At 45.6% G+C, this 16,813-nt stretch overlaps 1 protein-coding gene and 1 pseudogene across 7 annotated transcripts in view; one reads left to right on the top strand and one right to left on the bottom strand.

Annotated features, from left to right (window-relative positions):
- Positions 1 to 16,813, bottom strand: part of LOC122706220 (myeloid-associated differentiation marker-like) — a 114,492-nt gene that overhangs the window by 88,972 nt on the left and 8,707 nt on the right. The window lies entirely within an intron of this gene.
- Positions 7,864 to 7,961, top strand: LOC122707088 (annotated as a pseudogene).

A 16,813-nucleotide genomic window follows, 5' to 3' on the forward strand; every position in this document is an offset into this window, starting at 1 on the left:
CCTTTCTCCTGAAGAACAAGGAGGCTTTGTGAGGCAAGAGGCCTCTGCTCCGCAGGGCTTCACGACCTCTTCTGCGAATGGGCAACCTTTGGCTGCTGAGGCCCTTCGCCATGAAGTGTAACTATGTATTTTGACTTGCCTTACAACACCCTCTCATCCCATCTTTTCAGCATATTTGCAAAGGGAGAAGCCACAGCCAACAATTTCACTCTCCTGCCTAAACATACCATCATATCACTTACCCGTTCGGAATTCTGAAAAATCCAGTGTGTACGGAATAAAGCCCAGATTTTCAACATGCACTTAAAGATTCCACACTGCGGGCCCCGGACCACCTTTCCAGACTTTCAGAATAAGTTTAACCTAGTGGTTTAAGAGCATGCACTTGGGAGCCAGGCTGTCAGGGTTCAAGACCCAAGCCTACCAACCACTTACTGACCGAGTGCCCTGAGAGAGCTATGTCAGTGAATGTTTAACAACTGACTCTCAAGGTGGGCTTGACGCCCTGATTCGCAGCATTGCCAATTTCCATGGTATTAATACTTCCATTATGGCCAGTTTCAAGCTACCAATATGACATCACTAAATTTAGAGCTGGGAAGCGATGCTTATAATTTGCTCTCAAGAGCCGGATGCAAGCCAGCTTCAGCATCCCTCTGGACCTTGGTAAGTTACCTGCTCACTCTGAGACAACTTCCCCATCTGCACAGCATGGACAGTGAGCGCCCAGCTATGGCACTGTTGTAAGCATCAAATTGTATGGTACAATCATTAGCATGCTTCAGAACCATCTAGGGCTTGCTAAAACACAGATTGCTAGGCCCTACTCCCAGAGTGTTTGATTCCATGAATCTGAGTGGGGCTTAAGAGCTTTCATTTCTCCTGCATCAGCAGGCAGGTTCTTTACCACTAGCACCACCTGGGAAGCCCAAAAGCTTTCATTTCTAACAAGTTCCCAGGGTTTCCTTGACAGTCCAGTGGTTGAGAATCCACCTGCCAATGCAGAGCACATGAGTTTCGATTCCCGGCCTGGGAAGATCCCACAAGCACAGGGCTGCTGAGCCTTTGTGTTGCTACCACTGAAGGCTGTGTGCCCTAGAGTCCATGCTCTGCAATGAGAGAAGCCACAGGAATGAGAAGCCCACTTGTCACAACTGGAGAGAGTCCACACGCAGCAATGAAGACCCAGCCCAGTCAAAGATAAATAAACAAATAGCAAGTTCCCAGGTTATAACATTTTTTTGGCTGCATTATGCAGCATACAGGACCTTAGTTCTTTGACCAGGGATCAAACTCATGCCCCCTACATTTGGGAGCCCAGAGTCTCAATCTTGGACCACCAGGGAAGTCCAAGGATACCATTTTGAAAACCACTAGTTTGGTGCCTATAACAGACTGAACCCAGTCCCAGCACAGAGATGCTCAAGCACAGAATCAGCTCTGCCTTGTCTGGTGCATCCCCACATAGCCCACACCGTGGCCACACTGGTCTTTTCCTGAACCCACAGTATACTTCCCAATTTCTGTACCTTTCCTGCCCTTTCTCCCTGCACCTAAATGCCATTCTCTCTGCACCAGCAACTCTTCCCATTGAACATTTAATTCAGTTTAAATATCTCCTCCCCGCTAAAGCCTTCCCTGAATATTCTACTTAGAAATAACTGCTTCTAATCTGTCCTTTCTCAAATTTGCAGTTGCTCTTCTTCTCTCATCAAAGTTTGCTTCAAATCAGAAAGATTGTCTCAATACCATCCTTCTTACTCAAGTGTAAGTGCCTGGTGCAAAATACTATCACATCCATCCTTGTCACCTTAGCCCACCTAACTCCAACAAATCCACCTTCTAAGGCAGGAGATGCAGGAGATGCAGGAGATGCGGATTCAATCCCTGGGTTGGGAAGATCCCCTGGAGAAGGAAATGGCAACCCATACCAGTATCCTTGCCTGGGAAATCCCATGGACAGAGAAGCCTCGCAGGCTATAGTCCATGGGGTCACAAAAGAGTCGAACACAGCTGAGGGACTGAGCACACTCCGACACGGATAAATACTTTCAGTTGCCTGTTGCACAAGCCTCTTCCTGACAAGGGAAGGTGCCCTGTTCTGAGATACATGACCCACCCCTGAGCTACAGGCTTCCTCATGTTCAGCAGAGTTGTGCCAAAGGGAGCTCCCAGGCATCCTCTGGGGTTGAATTAACGATACATACATAGAAAACATGACAAACAAATAATAGTATTCTGATGTCAATGGAAAACAAAAAGTTCTGTAAGAAAAGAAACTAAACAACAGGGTTCTACATGGCCCAGCTATAAAGCACATTTCACTGTCACGTTGTTGTTGTTTAGTCTCTAAGGTGTGTCCGACTCTTTTGCAACCTCATGGACCACAGGCCACCAGGCTCCTCTGTCCATGGGATTTCCCAGGCAATGGAGTGGGTTGCCATTTCCTTCCCCAGGGAATCTTCCCAATCCAGGGATTGAACCTGTATCTTCTGCACTGGCAGGTGGATTCTTTACCACTGAGCCACCAGGGAAGCCCTTCCATCATCAGAGTAGTGCTATATACTGACTTGTCCAAAGTTATGATTTAACTCTTCTGGGAGGATGAAGGGGATAGAAAGTATGCACTTATTGAGAGCTAAATCTTCATTTCCAACACAATGAGAAATCAATAGATCATGCCTAGAACCTAAAAAACAAAGAAGTATCACTATGTTAACATTGCTTAAGTGTATTGAGATGAATTCCAAATGAAAAAGATAAAAGAATTGAAGTGGTTGCCTCCAGGGAGCAAAAAAAAAGAAGGGCTTGATTTGAGAGGCAGGGTAATAAACCTTAAAGTATAATAGACACTTTAAGCTGTATTCACACACAGGTATACATACACACACATCTGTGAAAACACAAAAACTAAATATTTTTAAAGTGACATAGAGGAATTTATGACAAAGCTATAATAAGCAAAACAGTGTAGCACTGTCATAAAGATAGACATATAGACTAATGGAATAAACTAGTGATCCCAGAAATAAGCCCTTGAATATATATGGTCAAATAACTTTCAATAAGGGTGCCATTCAGTGGAGGCCATTCAACGGAGAATGGACAGTCTCTTCAACAAATAGTGGTAGGAAGACTGGACATCCACATATAAAAGAATAAAGTTTGAACAGTTATAACTGGCTTTGAACAGAAAGATAATGGCATGTAGGGCCCATCTTGAAGAATGTCTATAACTAAGTCCCCTATGTATGAATGAGTTCTGTTCTGAGAGCACGTTTGTAAGTCCAGTTTGTTTGTATGGCCAACAAAGTCAGCCTAGGTACCCAACTAACACAATCGGCTATACGAAAATGAAAGCATCTCTTTGCGAGCCCATGGACTGTAGCCTGCCAGGCTCCTCTGTCCACAGGATTGTGGAGCATGCTAACATTTCCTCCTCCAGGGGATCTTCTTGACCCAGGGATCGAACCCACGTCTCTTGTGTCTCCTGCATTGGCATGTGGGTTCCTCACCACTGAGCCACCTGGGAAGCCCACTTTGATAACCACTGTTTCTGACCAATTTCAGAGCTAGAGCACCCAGGCTACCTTCACTTCCAGGGCAACCGCCAGTTGCAGGAGTTTCTGGACCATTCTATGGAACAGCAAACAGGCTCCCCACTTCTTACACAACTGCAGGGCTCTAGCCCAGACCAGAAAGAAAACCACGTAAAGCTGAGCCGGGTTAATGCCTCTGGCACCTGGGTGCCCTGTGTATTGAGATGGGTTTGTACATTTTGAGCCATCAGGATGGATAATCCTCCCAGAAGCACTGATCAGAAGGAGGCGGGCAGGAAGAAAGGCCAAGTGGCTTCTGGTCTGGTGTGAAATTAGGCAAGGGGGACAGTTCACCCTACTAGGAGAAGCGACCCAGACGGCAAACAAACAGGGCAGCATGGACCAAGACCAAGTTATGTGGATGGCTCAGCGGTCACAGAATCCACCAGAACCAACAGAGCTGCCTTCTCTCCACACCTCCAGAGACCAAAATTTTCCACTAGGGACAGGGCACCTGGAGACAGCATGACGCAGCCGTCTCAAGACAAAGCCAGAAAGTCCACGAGTGGAGGGAATGTGACATGCAGTCTTCACCACAAGAAGGAATTCACGCTCAGGGTCTAACCAGCATGAGGGTGCAGCCAGGCCCCATGGGGATCTTTGCAGGACAAACAGAGGCACCCTGAATCTCTAGCTGCAGCATTCACAGTGGCACCTAGGTCCACCAGACTCACCCACTCTTCCCACAAGGCTCTGTTTGCTTCATCTACACCCCATTCATGGGGTTGCACTGACCTGTTTGCTTATTGATGCCTCTACCAAACCTTATTCACTGAAGCACCTCAGAGCCCAGCAGAAAAGCCAGTCATCATGTGTCTAAGGAACATTTGCATGCAAAGGAGAGAGTATACCCATTGTTCTTAAGTAAAGTATCATTAGCTCTTAGGGAAGTTTTCTTCTGGAAGCTTCCTCCAGATCTGCTAAATCAGGCCCTTTGGAGGTAGGGCCCTGGCATTGGGTAATTATCATCCACATTCCTGACTAGGAACCACTGCCCTACAAGCCAGTGGTCCCATACATTAGTCATACAAGAATCACCAGAGGTGCTCATTAATAATGCAGAGTTGAGCCACAAACCATTAGGGAAAAGAAATCTAAAAAGTAATATCTTCCGGTCGCCTCAAAAACACATGATCCAGACTTTAGTGGTGGCGCAGTAGATAAGAATCTGCCTACCAATACAGGGGGCATGGGTTCAATCCCTGGTCCAGGAAGATTCCACATGCTGTGGAGCAACTAAACCCACAAGCCACAACTACTGAGCCTGTGTGCTACAACTACTGAAGCCCGAGCGCCTAGAGCCTGTGCTCTGCAACAAGAGAAACCACTGCAATGAGAAGCCCTCACACCACAATGAGGAGTAAACCCCGCTTGCCACAACTAGAGAAAGCCTGTGCAAAAGCAATGAAGGCCCAGCATAGCCATAAATAAATAAATAATTTTAAAATAAATTTAAAAAAAACACATGATCCATCCATGGATGAGTGGATAAACAACCTACATGCTGATTTTCAACACAGGAACCAAGGTAATTCAATGGGGGAAACAGGTCTTTTCAATAAATGGCGCTGAAAAAACCTGAATACCTATAAGAATAAAAGTTAGGTCCTTGGCTAAGAGGAGACTCTGCCTTGGGCCCGCCGGTGTAATGGACTGCACTCCACTATCTGCATTGTCCTTCTGAGTGAGTTTGTTTCCCGGAAAGCGTGGCTATAACATTTGGTGCATTGGCCGGGAAACTCCTCACTTTGAGGAGACAGGTCTCATTTGAGGCCACCCCGAAGCTTTGTGGCTTGAATCTCCTAGAGGGGGGAAGGCGCCTCGCCCCTCTGGAAGGATTCTGCTTCTCAACGCCCAGACCTTTCACGTCAGCAGGTAGTGGACGGCAGCAGGGGAACTGAGCGCTCAGTTAAAGTTGCAGGTATTGTCCCTTGATCCATCACACCAGAGCAAAGAAGACATACCAGGCTGACCCGGAGGACGCCGAGTGGACCACCCAGAAGGACCCCACCGACCCACGGGAAACCAAGATCATTCTGAGGAGGAAGAAGAAAACTAGGTCCCAGATGAGCCCTCTACAGGATAGAGCTGGGTAAACGACTCCTGCTGCTCGGCCTCACCAATGCAATTCTGAACTTGGGTATGTGGGGCTATGCCCCTGTCAGTAATAGACTCCCCTGGTGGGTATCGTCACTCCGTTATGGGGACTTTAACAACAGAAAGGAACTTTCCTCTCTCTCACCAACCATAACCTTTCTTTGCCCTCTGGTGTTAGAAGAAGCCATCAATGGGCCAGGGACATAGGGTTACATTTAACATGAACACCAGCCTTACAGAGATAACAAAGGCTTATACCTCATATATGAGAATTAAAGAGGAAAAGGGCTCCCTTACAAAAGGGGGACAGGCCTCCCGGTGCCTTGAGCAATACTACCAGGTCTGGGATGAATATTTCTGGATGACTCCTGAGAAAGGACAGTTGATTGCCCCTGCTACTATTTGCTGGGAACAAAAAGAACAGAAAGTTGGATTTGGAGACCATCCCCTAGACCCAAAAGAATTGTTATTTGTCCCCTGAACAAAGTAAACAAATCTTGGAAGTTACCTATCACCCCAATCAGTCTGCTCAGTGGCCCGGTTCCGACTGGAAATATAATCCTGGAATCCGCTGGGTAGCCCCCAATGGGACCCAGTGGCTCTGTGGGCTTAACTTATGGCCATGGTTACCAGTTGGCTGGGTGGGGCGTTGCACATTAGGATTTGCTTTCGCCCATGGCAGAATTAAGCCTAGCCTACACCAGCCTCCAGTAAACCTGCCTTATATGCATGCAAGATGGACACGATCTGTGTTGCCTTGTTTATACCCTCTGTAGGGACAACGGATATCATGGTTAAGGTAGAGGCCTTAACTAATTTCATTAAACAGGCCCTCTTAGACAGTACTAAAGCCATTCAAGCTTTGAACGAAGAACAGATTCAGATGAGGAAGGCAGTAATTCAAAATAGGATGGCATTAGACATACTCACAGCAGCCCAAGGAGGGACTTTGGCGAATGGTGTGTACATCCCTGACCTGTCTGAAGATGTATCTGCTGCCTTGGAGGATATGCAAAATCAAGTGAAAGCCATGTCTAATGAACTGTTGTTATAGTAATCTTGATCATACTGCTTTGTGGACCCTGCTTCCTACAATGCCTTGTGAATTTTGTAACCCAGAGGTTGATAGCATTCTCTCATGTGGGTGGCAGGAGGGCTAAGGTACAATATATCTCAATAAATGATGCTTGTTATGGAAACTAAGAGCATCAAGAGGGGGGAATGAAGAAGGAATTCATAGGGCCTGGACTCCATCTCAGGCCTGTCTGTGCTGATCGTGCGTGGCCACCTCTCCAGTGGACTCCGAACTCTGTGCTTAGCGCCTGTGGGAATGACAATGGAAGGATAAGACCCCCCTCTGGGCAGGGGACTCTTGAAGAACAGACACTAATCACCCCTGCCTCCGGACACTATCTATCAGAATGTAAGTACAGGCTTATCAGTTATTAACTATTTGGAATGTAACTGCGGGCTTATTGACTGCTTGAACACATAACACGTGAATGATGGGGTTATTGTAGTTGTAGTTACCCTTCCTTTGTTTATGTAAGTCTCAAGGGAATTGGGGTAGTGGGTTTGGACACATGGGGTATGAAAGATTTTCACAAATGCTGGTCAGGGTCCTTGGCTAAGAGGAGACTCTGCCTTGGGCCCGCCGGTGTAATAAACTGCACTCCACTAAAAAAAAAAAAAAAAAGAATAAAAGTTAATCTCAGCTCTTACATCACACACACACACAAAATAACTCAAGATGTAACACAGACCTAAACATAAAAGTTAAAACTAGCAAACTTCTAGAAGAAAACAGGAGAAAATCTTTGTGACTTTGGTAGGCAAAGATTTCTTAGGTAGTGAACAAAAAACACTAACTATACAGGGGAAAATTGGAAATCTGAACTGTATCAAAAGACTTCCACTCTTTGAAATTCGCTGTCAAGGAAATGAAAAGGAAAGCCACAGACTGGGGGAAAAGATTTGTAGTATTTATATTCAACAAAGGACTTGTATCCAGAATAAACAAGGAACTCTTAAAGTTCAGTAAGAAATTAAACAACATCTCCTACATATACAATGGGCAAAAGTTTGCACAGCTGTCTGAGAAAGATATACAAATGACCAATAAGCACACCCAGAAGTGCTCAATTAGGGAAATGCAAATTGAAACCACAGGGGAGTACCTCTATACATTCAAAAATTAGAATACGGAGATAAGTACGGCCCCTGTGCAAGGATGACATGCAAAATCATGAAGCATTCCATATTTTTTGACAAGACTTAGGTTGGTAAAAATTGTGACACAACATTTGAAGAATCATGTTAATTTTTAATACAAAATTAGAAAATAAAAATGAAAGATTTCAGTAAGTCTACAACTTTACACTTAATATCTACACTTTACACTAAATATCGTTTTGGTTCATGTTCAGCTATTTCTATAGATAAAACTACTACAGATTTTCTGATCTTCCAGTACTTTCTGATCTTCCAGTACTAGTAGAGTATCACCTATGTACATCACTTATCACAAACTTTTTAGATTATTTTGGCTGCACTGGGTCTTTGTTGCTGCAAGAGGACTTTCTCTAGTTGTGGTGCATGGGCTTCTCATTGCCATGACTTCTCCTGTTGCAGAGCATGGGCCCTAGGGCACACAGGCTCAGTAGTTGTGGCACACGGGCTTAGTTGCTCCAAGGCACGCGGGATCTTCCCAGATCAGGGATCGAACCTGTGTCCCCTGCATTAGCAGATAGATTCCTAACCACAGGACCACCAGGGAAGTCCTAATTTTTTTTTGGAAAAAAGAAGCATTTTTTTAAACAAGTAAGTGTTTTTCAAATAAAGTTGAATATATGTATGTCCTATATATATTTAGCATATTTATTATATATATAATACATGTATATTTATTAAATATAACTATAACTCTAGCATAAATGTGTGCATTTATTATAGATTATATAGATAATAATTTCAATTAAAGTTAAATTACATATTTTTATTTATTATATATAATATACATATATAATATATGAAAGACTGACAAAATCATGTGTTAGTGAGAACCAAAGTAATAGAACTCTCATTCGCTGTTCATGGGGATTCAAACTGGTATAACCCCTTTGAGAAAGTATTTGATAGTTTCATATTAATTTAAACATACACTTATAGCATAATCCAACAATTTCACTCCTGATTGTTACCCAAAAGAAATAGGATACATGTATACACACACACAGGAACTCGTTCATAACAGCTCTAGTCCCAGTCCTCTGAATCTGGAAACAATTCAAATATTCATCAATAGGCAAAATGAATAAACAAATCATGGCATATCCATACAGTGAAATATGACTGCAGTAATAAGGAAAATGAACTGTGAACACAAATATCATGGAGGAATATTAAAATCAATCCAAGCAAAAGAAATTAGACACAGAAAATTATATTCCATGTGCATTAGTTTCCTTGAGCTGCTGTGAAAAATTACCACAACCTTAAAACAACTTAAGGTTGTTTAAAACATCCTAGGCTTAAAACAACAGAAATTTATTCTCTCAGAGTTCTGGATACCAGGAGACTAAAATCCACGTCCCAGTATAGCAGCCCTCCCTTCAGAGGCACTGGGAGAGAATCCATTCCTTGTCTTCCAGATCTGGTGGCTACCAGCATTACTTGGCTTACGGCCACACCACTCCAATTTTTGCCACCGTCTTCACATTGACATCTCCCTGTGTATGTGTAGTGTTGAATCTCCCTCTACTTCTCTCTTATAAAAACACCATTCAGTGGCATTCAGGACCCACCCAGATAATCCAGAATTATTTCCTCATCTCAAAATCATTAACTTAATCCCATCTGCAGAGATGGAATCAGTCACTTCAGTGTGTCTGGCTCTTTGCCACCCTATGGACCGTAGCCCACCAGATTCCTCTGTCCATGGGATTTCTTAGGCAAGAATACTGGAGTGGGTTGCCATTTCCTCCTCCAGGGAATCTTCCAGACCCATCAAACCCACATCTCCTGAGTCTCCTGCATTGCAGGCGGATTCTTTATTGCTGAGCCACCCAGAAAGCCCCAACTGCAGGAACAGTTTTTCCAAATAAGGTAACATTTACAGGTTCCAGCAATTAGGACACATCTTTGGAACTACTATTCAACCTACCACATCACATGTTTCCATTTATATGAAGTCCTGGAACTAATCTCTAGAAACAAAAAGAAGTGGTCATCTGGAGCCAAGGAAGGTAGTTGATTAACTGCAAAGGGACATGAGAGAACTTTCTGGTGTGAAATAAATACTCCATATCATGATTGAGATGATGATTACATGACTGTAAAATTACCAAAACTCATCAAACTTTACCCTTACAATGGGTACATTTTATTACACATATTATGCTTCAGTAACTTTACTTATTTAGTTTTGACTGTGCTGGGTCTTTGTTGCTGCATGGGCTTTTCTCTAGTTGTGGTGTGCAGGCTTCTCACTGCAGTGGTTTCTCTCGTTGTGGAACACAGGCTCTAGGGTGCACGGACTTCAGTAGCTGTGGCTCCCAGGCTCTAGGGCACAGACTCAGTAGTTGTGGTGCATGGGCTTCATTGCTCCATGGCATGTGGGATCTTCCCAGATTAGGGATCAAACCCAAGTCTCCTGCATTGGCAGGTGGATTCTTCAATGCTGAGACACCAGAGAAGCTCCATTAACGTTAATTTTAAAAGAAAGCAAACAAGTGACGATTTAGGGGGTTGTAAAGTCAGATTTGGCAAGTCAGGGGGTGAATTCTAAACAAATGGCCCAGGTATATGGGAGGTGGGTGGTCCTGGAACCTCCCTGGGGAAGCAGGATTCTGGAAGGACTTCCCACATCCCACTGCCTCCCTTCAGCTCCTCATTTACCTGAGAGCCAGGTGCTAACCTGGCGGTGCCCTGCTGTGGGGTGCTGTCCACAGGGAGATCAGGCTTTTGGGAGAGACACTCAAAACTAATTCCAGGACAAGGCACCTGTGACAACAAGTGACAGATACAGAATCACAGAGGAATGTATTTGGGGATGTATTCTCACCCTAGATTATGATAGAACTCTCTAGATGGGGTAGCATTTGAGTGTGGGCCCTGAAAATGGGGCCAGGATTTTTTTTAATCTTTTATTTTATTTATTTATTTATTTATTTTTGCCCGCACTGGGTTTTCATTGCTGTGTGTGTGTGTCCTCTAGCTGTAGCAAGCGAGGACTACTCTTCGTTGCAGTGCCCGGACTTCTCACTTCAGTGGCTTCTCTTGTTGCAGAGCACGGGCTCTAGTCACTCAGATTTCAAGTAGCTGTGGCACTTGGGTTTAGTTGCTCCTCAGCATGTGAGATCTTTCTGGACCAGGGATCAAACCCATGTCTCCTGCACTGGCAGGCTTATTCTTAACCCCTAGACCACCAGGGAAGCCCAGGGCTGGGTTTTTACATGCAGAAATACCAATGCCAGTTTCTTCCTGCTTATAAACTTTAGTATGCCCTGGGTCCTCTTGGCCCTCTCCCCATCTGACTCAAGCCTACCCAGGGTGGCCTCTCTAGGCATTCTGTTCTGTCTCCTTTCTTTTGCTCATGTTGGGCCATGTGTCAGTCATGCCAATCCCTTCTCTATTCTTCAAAAATGAAGCCTCAACAACAGACCATGATCTTCAATAAGGCATGTTGGGGAGGCTCCTGTTTTAGAAAAGCAGTCTGGCTGTCTCTTTCCATTACTACTCCACCCCAGGTTCCAACCCACAGCTCCAGACTGGCCTTCATGTTCCCAGGGCTCTTCTTCTTTGACTTGAATTATTGGTCCCTTCCTGTATCTGTGCTAGCTCTGGCTTCTCATGAAGACTCTACCCAGGTGAGCTCTGCCCTACCTAGTGCAGGGATGCCATGGATGGTTAGACCTTCTCCTACGACCTGGTTCCTGAGCCCTACCTCAGTCCCCATCCCTAGGCCACAATACTTCAACTCCTAGGCTCTCAGGGATGGACCCATGCCACGGCCCCAGGGCTTCCTTGGAACAAAAATGAAGCAATTTGAAACTTCTCAGGCTCTCATTTCAGCACAATCCCCTGGATTTCATTCTGTGTGCTTTGCCTAAGGAGACAGCTTGGAATCTCTTAGCCTATATCCTCCCCTTGTCTCCATAAGCCAGGAAGCTTCTCCTCCTTTGCTGAGTGAGAAAAGGCAGGCTTCCCAGAGCCTGGGCCAAGCCACAACTAGGAAAGCTGAGCCCTATGGCTCCAAGTAGGCCTCCCTGCATTCTTGCTCTCACCATACAAAATGCTCCCTCATTTTCTTATGATCATTCCTTGTTTGTATCATTTTTAGGGGTCATCAGAGCTCCACACTGACAAGCTGAGCAGGAAGACCTGCAAGAGGTCCCCAGATGGGAAGTCCATAGCCTGAAAGACCACAACCAACTCCAGTGACGGCTCCACCTTTTGGAGAGTCCAGTGGCCTCCAAGATCTGGTCCCAGAAGACAAGAAATAAAGCCATGGGAAAGGAAGGGGGTCTTCTGAGGAGCTAACAGTCCTATAGCAAAGAGGAGATCTCACCCTGGCAAGCACCCTGAACCCACCACCTTGTGTCAAAGACTGAACATGTCCTAAGTGGGGCTTCCAGGTTCTGAAAGCCCAGGAAAGGAATGCAAGGAGGAGGTGGCCCTCCTCTCTTTCCAGAAGAGTGGAGGAAGGAGCATGGGTACATGGGTACTAAATGGGGTTCCATCAAATGTCTAAGACTCTTGTTGGAAGGTGAAGGCTGTTCTGGCAATAATTGGGGCCACCCAGGACCCCCCAGTGCACCATATCACCCTCACCTACTCTGAGTCCCCAGTATCTGGGAGACATTCTGACCCCTAAAGAAAGGATCCCAGTGACTAAAATAGCCAGGTGGAATGCAAACCTTACTCCATCACTGAGAGGACTGACTAGAGACAGTAATGATGCCTTTCACAGTTTTCCAGCTTTTCATCCACCTGGCACTTAGCATTACACTTCCTCTCCCATGTTTGCTGGATGGGGGTCACATGACTAATTCTAACCAATAAGTTGTAACCAGAAATTTTTGTTCAGTCACTAAGTTGTGTAAGGCTCTTTGCAGTCCCATGGACTATAGCATGCCAGGCTTCTCTGTCCTCCACTATCTCCCAGAGTTTGCTCAAACTCATGTCTATTGAGTCAGTGACACTATCTAACCATCTTATTCTCTCTTGCGCCCTTCTCCTCCTGCCCTCAGTCTTTCCCAGCATCAAGACCATTTCCAATGAGTCAGCTCTTCCCATCAGGTGACTAAAGTACTGGAGCCTCAGCTTCAGCATCAGTCTTTCCAATGATATTCAGGGTTGATTTAATTTAGGATTGACTGGTTTGATCTCCTTGCTGTCCAAGGGACTCTCAAGAGTCTTCTCCAGCACCACATTTTGAAAGAATCAATTCTTCGGCCATCTTTATGGTCCAGCTCTCAATTCCGTACATGACTACTGGAAAAACCATAGCTTTGACTATACAGACCTTTGTCAGCAAAGTGATGTCTCTGCTTTGTAATATGCTATCTAGGTTTATCATAGCCTTTCTTATAAGAAGCAAGCATCTTTTAATTTCGTGGCTGCAGTCACTGTCCACAGTGATTTTGGAACCACAAATGACATGTGCCTATTCTGGGCTGGAGCATTTAATTGCTGATACACAACAGGACCCTTTTTTCCCCTCTGCCATGGAACCAGAGGGGAATGTCCCAGATGGTGGCTGCTCCATCAGCCTGACCTGGAGGATAATGACATGGTGCAAAGTTCCCAACCATCCACATTATGGATGTGGGCAAGAACCAAACCTTTATTATTTCAAGTCACTAAGATTTGGGGGCTGTTGTTATTGCAGCATAACCCAGCCTATCCTGACTGAGTGCTTAATGTGTGCTAAGTCACTTCAGTCATGTCCAACTCTTGGTGACCCTATGGACTGTAGCTCGCCAGGCTCCTCTGTCCATGGGATTCTCCAGGCAAGAATACTGGAGTGACTGGGTTGCTGTGCCCTCCTCCAGGGGATCTTCCTGACCCAAGGATCACACCCAAGCCTCTTGTTTCTTTTGCATTAGCAGGCGACTCTTTACCATTGAGCCACCTGGGAAGCCCAGCTGACACATGGGCCAAAGGTTAACTAGCACAACACAAGGTCAATGTCACTATTCCCAGTGACCCACACTGCCTTGTTTCCCAATCATCCACTTTTAATTTTGAGTCTATGTCAACACCTCAGTCCTAACACAGTGAAAGTGTCAGAATGCCACAGAATCCTCCTGCCCAGCTTAAAGACTCCAAATTGATTATCTTCTCTAAGTCAAAGATGCCAGCTCTTCAGGATCTGGTAGATTCTAGTTGCGTGTTAAGGTCAGGATTAGTCAACTATAGGTGGCAAGGCTTGGGCTGCCAACCAAATACCAGAAGTTGAACTGTAACATGTGAACCGACATCAGACTCTGGAGCTCAAACACTTCTTGCCAGATTTGACTAAAGACAAACCAACTTCATCTCTTCCAAGGTTTCATCTTAGACAAGAAGAACTCCCACCTGTGGGTCCTGACTTGATGGATCACCATCTTAAGCTTCACGTCCTGATGCATCCTAGTGGTACTTCTGTTCTCCTATTAATTTTCTAACTTGCTATCCATGGGATTTGTAGCTTCTAGTCTTTCTTTGCTGCCCACCCTTGTCAGCTCTAGCCTCAGGCCATGGCCTTGGCCTGCCATCACCCCCCACCCCCCTCTTCCTGTTATTTAAACATTTCCTAACCCTACCATCCCCAGGAAGTTCTCTTGGGTGATAGAGCCTGACTGATTGGTACTGAGGCCCCACCCTACCCACCCTTAGAGCTCCCCATCCATCCACTCCCATTCATCACTATACACTTTACACATCTTTACTGTCATATAAAGCTCTAACTCGACCATTTCAATCAAGCATGCAGGCAGAGGGAAAGAATAAATGAATGTTTATGAGCCTCTGCAATAAACTAGCTTCTTTCCTTCACTCATCTCTTCATTCAAGCAGGATGGTGAGAGGTTAAAGATACAGATTCTGGTATCTAATTATCTGGGACTGAACCTCTGCTCTGCCATTCACTAGCTATGATTTAGGCAAAGCACTTGACCTCTCCGGACCCTCAGTTTCTTTTTTTGGAAAACAGGAATAAGTTATGATGGCCATTAACAAATTGTAAGATTATCACGGTTACTAAATGAGTCACTAGATGTCAAATGCCTAGAACACTGCCTAACACAGAGTGCTCAATGGATGTGAGTTATTATGATCTGGAGTCTCTAAACGTGTCAGACACAGGAGAAACAAAGAAGAAAAAAGACCTATTCATTCATTCATTCAACAAATATCGATTGAGAGCCTGCGACTGACCCACACTGAGCTGGGAGTTGGCGATATATGTTCCTACCCTCATGAAGCTCAGAGTCTGGTAAGAGAGAGCGGGGGACACTACACGTAAACAGCTCAAAATACACACCAGCAAGGTGTGGGCTAGGCCAGGAAGGGAAGGAATGAGACGCCGTAATAGAAACTGGGGGCAGCAAAGAAGTTGGATGGTCAGGGAAGGCCTCTCTGATATTTAAAGTACAATATGAAGATGAAATGGAGCGAAAACACAGAGGGGAAGAGTAAGGCAGCTGGAGGGGACATGAGGTGAGAGAGGCAGGGCCAGGTCATTCACGCTCTGTTGGCCGCTGTGTCCTGAATGCAACCAAAAGCCACTGGATGGTTGTAAGCAGAGAAGCAACAGGAACTCACCTGCATCTTTGTGTGGGGATATTGTCATTCTTCTTTCATTCATTTATATTTATTTATTTGGCTGTGTCATGTCCTAGTTGCCACATTCGAGATCTTCAATCTTCATTGCAGCATGCAGGATCTTTAGTTGGGGAGTGTGGGATGTAGTTCCCAGACAAGGGATGGAACCTGGGCCCCCTGCATTGGGAGTGCAGAGTCTTAGCCACTGGACCAGGAGGGAAATCCCTGCAATTCCTCTTTTACTAAAAAGGAAACTGAGGCCCAAGGTCACACTGCTGATAAATGGTGCAGCTGGAAGTAGAACAGGTCTCGCAAGCCCTAGCTCAATGAACCTGCCAATTCACCACACACTGCTCACCCACCCACGTCCCACACAGTGGGAATCGAGTGCGCAGGGTAAGTGCTCATTACCTCCAAATGCCCTTCACCTGCTCGTGGGGTCACGGCGCCTGCCTCGATTTAAACTCATACCACACCCAGGACTCTGCCATGTGCAATTGGCTGTCCAGTGAAAGTTTTCACATCAGTGGTTTCTGCAAATGAACTGCTTCCCCGCACTTCTTCCCACCACTGTTTCCATCCCCCGCAGTCACCAGAGTTGACACCCAAGCCAACAACCACAGGTAAACGTGTCTCTCCCTGGGACACAGAGTTAAACACACAACCACAGAGATGCGTCTTGGGCCCAGAATGGAAGGGGCCAAGGTGCCAGGGATGACAAATCCCCCAAGAATCCAGCTCAAAGCTCCCTCCCCTCAAGAGACACCCCTCCTCAAAATAGGCAGAGGGGTCAGGAAGACTCGTGCAAACAGCTGGTCCACAAAACCCCACTGTGTCCATGACTTTCCCCACCTTGGCACTTTCTATTTTTATCAGGAGGGTGAGAGGGGGTTGCCAGGCGGGGCTACGCTGCTGTTTATGTCTGAAATTTGAAAAGATGCACAGTGTACTTGGGAGAAGGCGTTTGCAGTTAAAGGAATTTCGAAGGAGAATTTCAAACCCAGCAGGGTGAATAGGTGCCTTGTCCTCTGGCTTTTGACTCTGGAAAAGCCACGTTTCCAATCAAGGCATGCAGAGGGGCCAGAGACGGGGAAAAAAACGCACGGGTGTGAGATTTGGACAGGTAGTGGGACACAGCTCACCTGGGCACAGGCAATAGCTGATTTTCAGACTGGGGGTACTAGGGAAGGATCCCCTTTGACGCTCCAATGTAATTTCTATTTATTTCTTCACCAGATAATTCATAGACTGCCCTGTCCTCTTACACTCCCCAATACACCCCCACTCACTGGTAGCCATTCTCTCCTCTG

Source organism: Cervus elaphus, chromosome 13 (assembly GCF_910594005.1).
Source record: "Cervus elaphus chromosome 13, mCerEla1.1, whole genome shotgun sequence".
Taxonomy (NCBI): Eukaryota; Metazoa; Chordata; class Mammalia; order Artiodactyla; family Cervidae; genus Cervus; species Cervus elaphus.